Genomic DNA, 10,968 nt, shown 5'->3' with positions numbered 1-10,968 from the left:
ATCTAATGTTCATCTTTGGACCACTAAAAGATCTTTGGTGAAGGAGAATTCATAACTGGAAGTTTCTAATGGCTTGCTAATAGTTATGTGCTCTGGCAGCAGTGTTAATCTTTGTCTTGGGTTGAGCTGGCAAAATGCCAACTTGTCCAGGACAGAGTGAAAACGGTTCCTCGTCCCCCCAACCAGCTAAGGGGAAAAGAAGAGGGAGAGGAAAAAAAACCCCTCAAATCAGGTTTATGCTGAAACTAACTACATGTATTTATACAGAAAAAATCAAGAGAAAACTACAATATAACACACACTTACACAAGTTATGTATAGTATAACAAGAAATAACTTCCCACTCCCCAGTTAATACAAAGTGTATTACTCTAAATCTATAAGTACTCTAAAAGACACCCTGCAAGAAAGAGAAAGTATAACAACAAAATATTTGTACTTCCCTGAACCCAAACAAAATACGATGTAGCAGCAGCAGGAGCAGGGCCTAAGAGAAGAGAACAACTGCAGAAGTCTTCTCTGTACTCCAGCCATAGTGGAACTAACTAAGCCACTCCCACACACTGGATTTTACACCCTCTGAGATGATGTAGTATGGTATGAAATACAATATTATTGGCTAGAAGAAGTCAGCTGTTAGCCAGCCCAGCTCAGCTCAAGTCAGCTGACAATTTCAGGTCTGGTTTGAACTTTAAAGCCTAACTTCTTGGCCTACTTGACTAAATCCATAACAATCTTTCACTTAGCAGTGGGAATATTTGTTAATCTAGAGATACTTAAATGGCTTGTATTTGCTATTTCATCTTTTTCAAATGATTGCTGCATCAGTTTGTCTCGTACAGTTGAGTGGATTTGGCTAGAGAATGAACCTCATTTATTTGATTTTGAGATTAGAGAGAAAATGAAGGATTTTTTTTTCCCATGGGAAATGGAGGAACTTGAAACCCAAGTAACTGTGAGGATTGAAGAGCTCAAGTGTGTTGGAATGGTCGAGGTTATAGTTAAATATCTATCTCTTGGGTTTAAATCTCTCTGAGTTTTATGGCATCCTTCTATCCTACAAAAAATGCTGCAGATCAGTTTAGGAATAAAACTGTTCAGCTAGAGACTGAGAGCATGCTTTATGAATTCTCTAGCAGGGACAAAAGGGGGAGAGATATCAATTCTCCAAAACCCAAAGAACTAAAAGTTATTGAAAGAAAGAGAAATATCCTACTATTTTACAGATGAAGGAGGTTACAAAACAGATATGGAGTTAAAAACTCTTATGTATTATGCTTAAACCAAAGTACACCCAATCAAATGCTGATTAATTGTCTGAATTGTCAGAATGTCTGAATTTCTTGGGCAGTGAACCTTCAAATTGTGTCTTGCCAAGCCAGTTTCACTGATTGATTGGTCTGTCATCTATGCAGCCATATCCTCCTATAAGGGACCTCTAGGTCTATTTTTTTACACCAGAGGATTAATAGACCACATCTCTGAAGTCAGAATGTAGTGGTGATAAAATTAACATTCAGAAGATTGTTTTCCAGTGGTTCCTGAGCAAGAAGGATGTTCATACAGAACCTACAAAGTGAGAATGGCAGCACTTGGTCTGGTGATAACTAAAGGAAAAACAGTGCATGCTCTGCCTTACTCTCCTTTGAGCAGGGAGGCTGTCTTGGGTGATCTCCAGAGGTCCCTTCCAAACTGATCCATTCTGTGTATGTGTTCTGATAACACCCAAATCTCACAGACATTTCCCCTAAGAGTAGGATACTCATAGGATTTGTTCATGATACATCTGTGTGGAAGACAAAAGCTGGTCAATGTTTGGCTTCTTCGATTTCAGGCTGCAAGATGTTTGAGCCCAGCTATGAGGTCTTTGATTACGCCATGATTTTTTCAGAGACCAAAAAGTGGAGCTGTAGTTCCCTGAATTACCTTTCTTTCTGTTTTCAAGGATAGGTGAAATATTTACCATTCTCCAGTACTGGACTCGTCTGGTCACTGTGACCTTGAAAAGGTTATAGTTGGGGAGCAGCCTTGCAATAGCACCAACCTGCTTTCAGCACTATTGGATGCAAACAGTCTGGACCTACAGATCGATATAGTTTTATTGCTCTGACGAATTACTGGAAATATTTGTTCTCAATGTTGTTGTTTCTGAGCACTGTATTATGGTTAGTCTTAAATTAGAACAATTTCTGTCATATATTTGTCTACTTTGTGCTTTATTGATTTTATTAGCTACCTTTGTGCTTTATTCAAGAAAATAGGCATATATGGGAATGGTAAAGACTGTTTTGGTATCTTAACAGTTTGGACAGGGGAATTTTTAAGTACTTTTCTTTACAAGTTTAGAATTCAGCTAGTTGGTATGAACTTGAACTTAGAATGGGCTTCCCAAGCTCTGTGCACACTCCTTGACCTAAGACCTTACATCTTTGGGAAGGCAGAAACTTTGCCATTTCACCAGCTGGAGTGTTTTGAGTCACCTGAAGTTTGACATCCAGTTGTGTGTTGCCACCAATATTTCTATTCAAGTTTCACCTCCTGCCCAGTTCCAATTCAAGTTTCTGCGCTCATTGATTGAAAACACACCTGCGTGCTTTTGAGGAAAACCTTTGAGAGAGAGGAGGCAGCTTGGAGCACTGCAGAGCCACATCCTGCTGAAGAGCCAACCACCTTCACTGACCTCACACTCCTGCTTACAGTTGGATGGAATTTTCATGGCCAGGCACCCCAGGGACATACTACTTCTGCTCTTTGCTGGTGAGGCCTCACCTTGAATATTGTGGGCATTTTTGGGTACCACAGTAGAGGAAAGAGAAGTTGTTAGAGAGCATCCAAAGGAGGGGAACAGCTTTGAGGAGTAGCCGCAGGAGGAGCAGTTGAGGTCACTTGGTCTACTCAGCCTGGAGGAGGCTGAGGGGAGACCTCACTGCAGTTACAACTTCCTTGTGAGGTGAAGAGAAGGGACAGGCACGGATCTCTACTCTCTGATGACCAGTAACTGGAACGATGGGAATGGCCTGAAGTTGTATCAGGGAAAGATAAGGTTGGGTATTAAAAAAAGATTCTTCACACAGAGAGTAGTTGGGCACTGAACAGGCTCCCTAGGGCAGTGGTCACAGCACCAATCCTGACAGAGTTCAAGAAGCGTTTGGACAATGCTCTCGGGCACATGGCGTCTCTTGAGGATGGTCCTGTGCAGGGCCAGGAGCTGTACTCGACGATCCCTGTGCGAGCCGTCCAGCTCAGAACAGTCTGTGACTCCGTGGCCGGTACGGCGATGAGCTCCAGGCCTGCCGGGGGCCTCGGGACCCCTTTCCCGGCCCCTCTGCCCGAGGGAGGAGGAGGAGGGGGCGGCCGGCGCCGTGCCCGGGTGAGCGCCCCTCGCGCATGCGCCGCGAGCGCGGCGCCCCCGCTCGGTTCTGCTCGGGCCGCACTCGGCTATTTCCGCCTCTTTGTTTTAAACTCCGGGCCGAGCCCTTAAATTCCCCCTTTTTTTTTTCTTTTTCTTTTTTTTTTTTTCTTTTTTCCTCCCTGTTAATTTTCTTGCGAAAGGGAAGAAAGGCCGGTGCGTCCCTCCGCCTCGCGTTCCCGACTCCTCTGCCCCCTGCTCTGCGGTGGCTCCCGGGGAAGGACGGGCCGGGGCGCGCAGGGTCGGCGGCGGGGGGAGCGCCCGCTGGAGCCCCGAGCGGCGGCCGCGCCTCCCCCCGGCAGGTCAGTGCGGGCCGAGGTGCCGGAGGGGTCCGGGCTTTGCCCCGCCGAGGGGCTGGGGGGCAGCCGAGGGGCTCGGGGGCGGGGCGGGCCCACCATCCCCCGCCCTCCGCGGGGTATTTTCCGTGGGGGCCGCGGGGTAGGGACGCGTGTGGGGCTTGCAGGGCGAGGGTCTTCTCCCCCCGCCCCCCCCGTGGCGCTGAGGGGGGCTGCGGAGGAGCGGGCCGGGGCTGGGGGGCTGCACTTTAACTTTCGGGGCGGGCGGAGGTGGCCACGGGCGGTGTCGGGGTGCTGTGAGGTTCCCCTCCCGGAACGCCCCTCACGCGTCAGGGAGCCCCGGCCGGGGCAGCGGGTCCCCGTCCTGAGGCGGGGTCCCCGTCCTGAGGCGGGGTCCCCGTCCTGCGGGGGGTCCCTGTCCTGCGGGGGGTCCCCGTCCTGCGGGGGGTCCCCGTCCTGAGGCGGGGCAAGGTGGCCCTTGGCTGCTGGAGGAAAGGAAACCACAACACCCCCCGCCCGCCCCACACCTTCCTACCCTCGGGAGGAGTTGCCTGTTTGTGTGGGGGTCTGGAGAAGGCTCCAAAACCCTACGGCTTAGGGAGAAAGGGCTCTTTGAGGAAAGGGGTGTATTTGGCGTTTCCAGTAAGCTGGAGAATAGAGGGGACACGTCCCTTGGGTGTGCGACCTCAGCCGTGCAGGTATGTAGCTCCACTGTTGGGTGTCTGGGATCTGAAGTCGTGAGAAGTGGGAAATAAATTTAATTCACGGGTAAAATATGGAATTGTGGTGCTTTGACTTGCTTTCACGTCTAAGGACATACATACATATATATGCACACACGCATATATATACATGCATGTGTATTTCATATTAAAAAGTTCTGATAGTTTTTTAAACCACTGATTTCTAATGAGTTGTGGTGTTGCCACATTTGTCATTTGTCACTTCTAGTCTAAAAGTGTTGGGTATTCCTTCAGTGTCCCGCGTGGAAAGTTCAGCTTGTCCCAAAGTTAGTAATGCGCACTGGAGTGTGGGTTATTACTAGTACTGAAATACTTGGATGTTCTTTGCTTACTTCACATGTTTGCATTTTTCTTTTTCGTTTAATTGTTACAAAACTGTTATTCTATGGATACTTTCTGTCAAATCAGTTTAGTCCTTTCCTGATATCTGTATGAAACACATGGATCTGAGAAGTCAGTTCAAGAAATTATGTTTCATTACCTGTACATGCTCTGGAACATTCTGAAAATACTTTTTTGGATTTTGGAAAATAATGCCGTGTAATTGTCTTCATGGGTTTCACAGAAGAGTTGTTTGTGGATGAAAAGCTTTGAATTTAGAAAAAAAGTTGAGATGAGCCTTTGTGTTTTGAGGACCATCCCAATCTACAGTCTTCCATTGTAGATTGATTTTCTTTATACAGCATAAATTAGGCATGTGTTAAATAAGTTGTTATGAGTCTTTTTTACTACTGCATATCATGATTTTTAAAAATTATTTTTGATTATTGTTGTGCAGGATACTTGGGAATTTTTCCGTTTGCTCTTTTAGTGACAAGTCACATGAGAATCTCGACTGCAATACTCAACTCATCATGTACCTCATAAAAGTCTCTGAAATTAATAAAATTCTTTGTTTGGTAACAAGGTGAATAGAAACAGAAATCTTGTACCCTTTCAGTGGCATTGCTATTTCTTTTAAGTTGTATTTGTTGGTAATTTGGGAATGTTTCAGAGAATACAGAACCTGTGCAAACCCAAAGGTGCTTGGTGGAAACATGTAGGATGCATTAGGAGAGGGTTAGGCAATTTTCTAGGGATGCATAACTGTGCTGTGACAGAAAGCTTGAAAATACAGCATTTCATAAACCACTTTTTGAGGAGAAACTGTTTGATTTCTCTCTGTGGACTGATCTGGCCACCTTGATCTTGCTGCTCTGCTGTCACCATAGAAAATCAAGACTTAGCACTTGTAAGTGTTGTCATAAAGTCAACTTAGAGTTTGTAGTTATCCAAGCCTAATATTAATGCCTAGAATGGTAGAAATTAATTACTGTGCTAGGAAGGATTTCTGCTACTAAGAGACTGTGAAGTACAGCTTTCAGTCACTGCAGCTGTCCTGGTCTTACTTCCCCTGTCTACTTCTGTGATTTAGAGGAGGTCATCTCAAAGCTTTGTACTGGAGATATAGGTAAGTTTTCATGTGAAGAGTCATTCTACATTTGCTTTAACAGCTTGCATTTCATTTTTTATGTGTGGCTCTTTAATCTAGGTGGCGTGACCTTTTTAGTTTTTGTCAGGTAATGATATCCCAGGACTGAAAGAACTCCAGATTAAATTCCTTAAGTCTCTGGGAAACACTGTAAGAAATAGAAGCATTTCCATTTCAAGCTCTGAGCCAGATGTTACCAATGGAGTGGATACATATTGATATCATTTCACTCTTCAGCTACTGTCTTAAGATATGATACCAGCTTATAAGAAAGTGTAAAGATGTCTTCTCTGTGTTTTGCTAAGGACCTGTTGACCATTTAGCACCTGTGTTGAATCAGAATTACTAAATGAAGCCTGTAATAGTATTTGGAGATGCGGTGGATGTAAGACTGTCAGCATTCCTGAGAGTTTATTATTCTAAACTCTGGTCTCTTTTTTCCATTGCTAGTAAAGATGTTCAGTGATAGTTGAAACTTCTCTGATTGGCCAGGTTAGGTTTGCTGTCATATGTAAAGAAAATGTAGAGGAAAATCTGCTTATGGCAGTTTGATTGCAGTAGTCAAGGCAGGCAGAAACTGCCCATGTCTTTTAGCTAATACTCATTTTGAAGCTCTTTCTTGATGTAAACTTACAGTTTTGTATTCCTTGCACCTCCCTTTTTAAAATGAAAGTTTGCTTTTTACTTTTTGTTCTTGACTGCAAGTCTAGCTAGTATGTGGAAGTCATATATGTGGTGAAAGTGAAAAAAGAAACAGGTTGTTCTGTGGTCAAAGCAGTCTTCATTGTGATATGTAACACAGTTTCATTGCTACATGAGAAGACACCAAAAATGGTGGTTTGCTCTGAAGTGCCAAGAAAAACCATGCTGATTTTATCTAAATTCATAGAATCATAGAATGGTTTGGATTGGAAGGGATGTTAAACATACTCTAGTTTCAACCCTTCTGCCGTGGGCAGGGACATCAGACCAGGTTGCTGGGAGACCTGTCCAGCCCGGCCTTGAACATTTCCGGGAGTGGAGCAACCACAACCTCCCTGGACAACCTGTCCTAGTGCCTCACCACCCTCACAGCAAAGAACTGCCACCTAATGTCTAAATCTGCTCTAATTTTTAATCCAATGTCCCTTGTCTTGTCAATACACCGCCTTTTGCAAGGTCCCTCTCCAGCTTTCATGTAGGCTCCCTTGTAGTCTGCAGTTAGGTCACCCTGAAGCCTTCTTTTTCCAGGCTGAACAATCCCAGTTCTTTCAGCCTTTCCGGGTGCTCCATCCCTCTAATCAGTTTGATGCTCTGCTCTGGACTTGGTCCAGCAGGTCAGTGTCCTTCCTTTGCTGCATGCAGTGTTCCAGGTGGGGTCTCACCAGAGCAGAGCAGAGGGACACAGTCCCCTCTCTCACCCCGCTGGCCACGCTGCTTTTGGTGCAGCCCAGGATACAATTGGCTTTCTGGGCTGCAGCTGAATATTGTCATGTTCCGGCCTCTCATCCACCAACACCTCAGTTCCTTCTTTGCAGGGCTGCTCTCGATGTTTTCATCCCCCAGCCTGATTAGTTTGCAAGGGCTTCCATGTCCAGACAGGCCTCTGGGTTGTTGCTTGGGAGTCCCTGAGCTTGGGAACCCCCCTGTACTGTTTGATCTAATGTTTGCCCCCAGATATACCTCAGTTGCTGCTGCTGCTGCTGCTTTTGCCTTGCTGATGGGCTTAGAATTAGATTTTGTCAAGTTAATTTTATGGATTACATTCACCTATACTTAAATCAACAGACTATGAAAGTGAAATACCCAGTGTGGTGAGAACTAATGAGTCTGAAAGCCTTATTTGCTACTGAAAGTGATTGAAGTTTGCTACTGAGAGGCCTGAAATCTTGCAGTCATAGGGGAGAGCCAGCACTGGAACTTACCAGCACTAAGTTCTCTTTTCACCTCTTTCTCCTTAATAGGAAGCATACTAGAAACTTCAAACTGTATGTAGGAACTTAAGGGTCTCTTTATTTTTTTGACAAACACAGCACATACTTTTCAGATTAGGGGGTGGTACAGATCATTCAAAAGTAGGGGAAATGACGAACTGTGGTGAGCTCAAGTTACTTGTTCTTTGTGCCAGAAGACGAGTGTTCTCACAGTTATGACTGCCTCTTTTTAAATCACAATTACAAGTTGATGGAGCCAGTGGAAGAAATTGTTGAGGGGGTAGAGATGAGAACTGAGAAATTCAAGGTATGAATGGTTTCATTACTATAATGCAGGGTGAGATTTTAAGGAAGAAATAAATACACCAGTGTGGAAACCAATCTTTTTTGTAGTTTTGCTGACAGTAGAAGAACTTACTTAAAGTATGTCTGCCATTACCTTCCATCTCTGCAAAGTGGCAAGGAGGAGACTTATCCCTGTGGCAGTTTATTTGGGATGAACTTAAGAGATAACTGTGTTATAGTCTGACTTCATAACTGACAATAACCTGGAACTTTGTCTACATTGAAAAGGCTTTGGCAGCAATAAGGATCCTTCCCATTTGAAACTGAGATTGTCCTTGTTGTTGGAAATTGTTCCTTTGTGAGTAGCATAAATTCATTTTCTTTTAAGACAGAAAGCATTCTGTGTACGTTTGGTGTCAGTAAGGATATGATGTGCAGTATTTGCTTAATTAAGAGATGAAAAGTTTTGTTTTTTCTGGTCACCAGAATGATGTTATTTCTTGACTTGCAGACGGCTGTCTTTTCACTTTTATTTAAGAACCATTTTTTTGCTCTCCACGTAGCCAGACAGTGTATATTATCTTTAGTTAATTATTATCCAGTAACATCACAGGTGCTATATGTATATAATGCAAATTTTCTGTGATTATGAGTAATGTTGTGCCGGAGCAGGTCGTCTGTGTAATGCTTTTGCAGTATGCATGCAGACATGAGTATGGTGATTGTTTACCATAAGTGTCATTTATTCATGGAAACAGGTCAGTGCAGTGTTTATGAGTTTTTCAGGTAATGTGTTGTGCTGTACATTTGTGTCTACCTTGTGACCTGAAAGAACAAGCCAAGAGCTCCAATACAGCTGGCTACCTTGTATACTCTTTGAGTAACTCTCTGACATTTCTTGTTGTATCTGAACTATTAATTTGAATCACAGATTGGCATAAAAAACAGAGGCCAGTTGATTACTTAGTTAAAGGACACTGCCCAATTTCAGCTTCTCAGACAAAATGGGGGTCTTTATTATAAAAAATTTATTTGTTGTACTAAGCACTGGCAGTCAGTAGAATAAATTTGAGGAATGGAATTTTTATTAGGTTTGGGAGTTTTGGTTGGTTTTGTGTGTTTTTTGTTTATCAGGTGTTTGGTTTTTTTAACATAGTGTTATGCTTTGTTCCTTCAGAGGAAAAAGATCACTTAGAGACATTTGGTAGTTTAAGTTCTGCCTTGGTGATAAGGTCAGAATGATCTGGCATCTTAACCCTGCATTTCAGATGGTTGTATTTCATACTATTTCATGGTGATAATATCTGGCTTTTGTTTCATTTATATTTTTGTCTAAAATATATTGATTTCAGGATTCAAAATAGGACGAGGTAAGGAAATTTTTGTGTGCTTGTTTAAGTACCTGGTCATGCACAGTGCTAAGAATGCATAGGCCACGGTTTCTGTATCAAAATACACTTCAAAGTGTAGCTTTTGTTAAATCTGTATCTGTTAAAGATACTTCTAATACTATTTGCTCACTTAATAAGAGTGCAAACACATTGTATTCAAATCAGTCTTCGTAATGCTTGAATTTTTTTTTCGTCTTTGAAGTTGCTCCTTTCCTCCTAAGGTGTGGACCCCAAACTAATGTACTGAGTTTACATGATTGCTTCTGTCTGCACGTAGGAAAGCCCTCCCCAGCTGCAGTGCTATGGCAAGTGATTAGTCTTTGTTTCTTTAGCAATGTTCTAGCTGGTTGTTTACTGTGTTTTTTAAGCTTTACTGAATCTCTTTTAGAGAAAGCAAGCATGACTCCACCACTTGTTCAATGCTCACTTAGAATTTCTTATCCTCAAGTGTAAGTTGCTCTAGTCCTGTGCAAAAGTCTGCACTTGTGGGAAAGTTCTTGGGTGTGCAAAGAGATTGGTAAAAACATTACATGAGTGAAATCCATGATCTTAGAGATACTGTAAGTGTTGACTTACCTTTTTTAGTAACATTTGCATGCATTTGTTTAAGTTGTTGAATGAAATAATTAATTATCTTTTCCTGTAGCAGTTTTCTTAAACTGATTGCAAAGTAGCCTTGCATCTAAATCAATTTATGCTTTAAGATCATGCTTTTTATATAGGGTTACCATAAAAAGCATGATTATTTTACAAATTTTTAGTTAAAATCTTGGTAGAAGAAAGTTCTCAGACAAATTGCAGAGAAATGACCAGTATTTTTGTATTTTTTCCCCTGGAAAATCCATCCATACTTCTTCTGTCATTGAAATATTGTGGTAATACCTTATTTTACTGAAAGTTTCAATGTAACTGTTATTGACTAAGAGGAGTTCAAATGAAGTGTGCTTTTTAATAACACATATACTTGTTAATAGTAGTGCTATGTTTGGTGGCACCAGAGTAAATAGTTCATTTGCTTACCAGTTTAATTTTGTGTTTCTAATGTAATTCTCTTTCTCGACTGAGTAGAATGAGGTAGAAATCCCTCCAAAGATCAGGTTATTCTGTACCTATTTCAGAAGACTTGTGTTCACATTAGTGAAGTGCTTCATTCATCCTTTCTTTGAGCATTGGTCACAAGAGAAGTAGTCTAGACTTGTATGGGCTTGTGTCTGAGGTAGCACAAATGGCAGCAGACCTGGTAAAAGGATTCTGGGTAGCTAATGGGGCAGTTTTCTTCAGTTCACTTTAGTTTTCAGGGCCATGTTAGTTGCAGTAGTTTTTAATGTAACTTTTTAGTTATAAGTGATGCCACCGGAAATTGTCAGTCTGGATTCGTTTGCTGTACTCTGTGACAGTTACTCAAATTATGTAAGGTTATTTTTCCTAAAAAATAATAGCTCTTACATTGCATAATTATG

At 42.5% G+C, this 10,968-nt stretch overlaps 1 protein-coding gene across 2 annotated transcripts in view; it reads left to right on the top strand.

Annotated features, from left to right (window-relative positions):
• The first annotated feature begins 3,626 nt into the window (after positions 1-3,626).
• PCGF3 (polycomb group ring finger 3) overlaps positions 3,627-10,968 on the top strand; it is a 55,030-nt gene continuing 47,688 nt past the window's right edge. The window contains exon 1 of one of the 2 annotated variants that reach the window (XM_071580889.1): positions 3,627-3,711. The gene's annotated coding sequence lies outside the window, so the exon portion shown is untranslated. The remainder of the gene's footprint in view (positions 3,712-10,968) is intronic. The other variant, XM_071580888.1, reaches the window with a different exon arrangement.

The sequence above is a fragment of the Pithys albifrons genome, chromosome Z, assembly GCF_047495875.1.
Source record: "Pithys albifrons albifrons isolate INPA30051 chromosome Z, PitAlb_v1, whole genome shotgun sequence".
In the NCBI taxonomy this organism is placed as follows: domain Eukaryota; kingdom Metazoa; phylum Chordata; class Aves; order Passeriformes; family Thamnophilidae; genus Pithys; species Pithys albifrons.
This window is presented reverse-complemented; position numbering and strand designations above follow the sequence as displayed.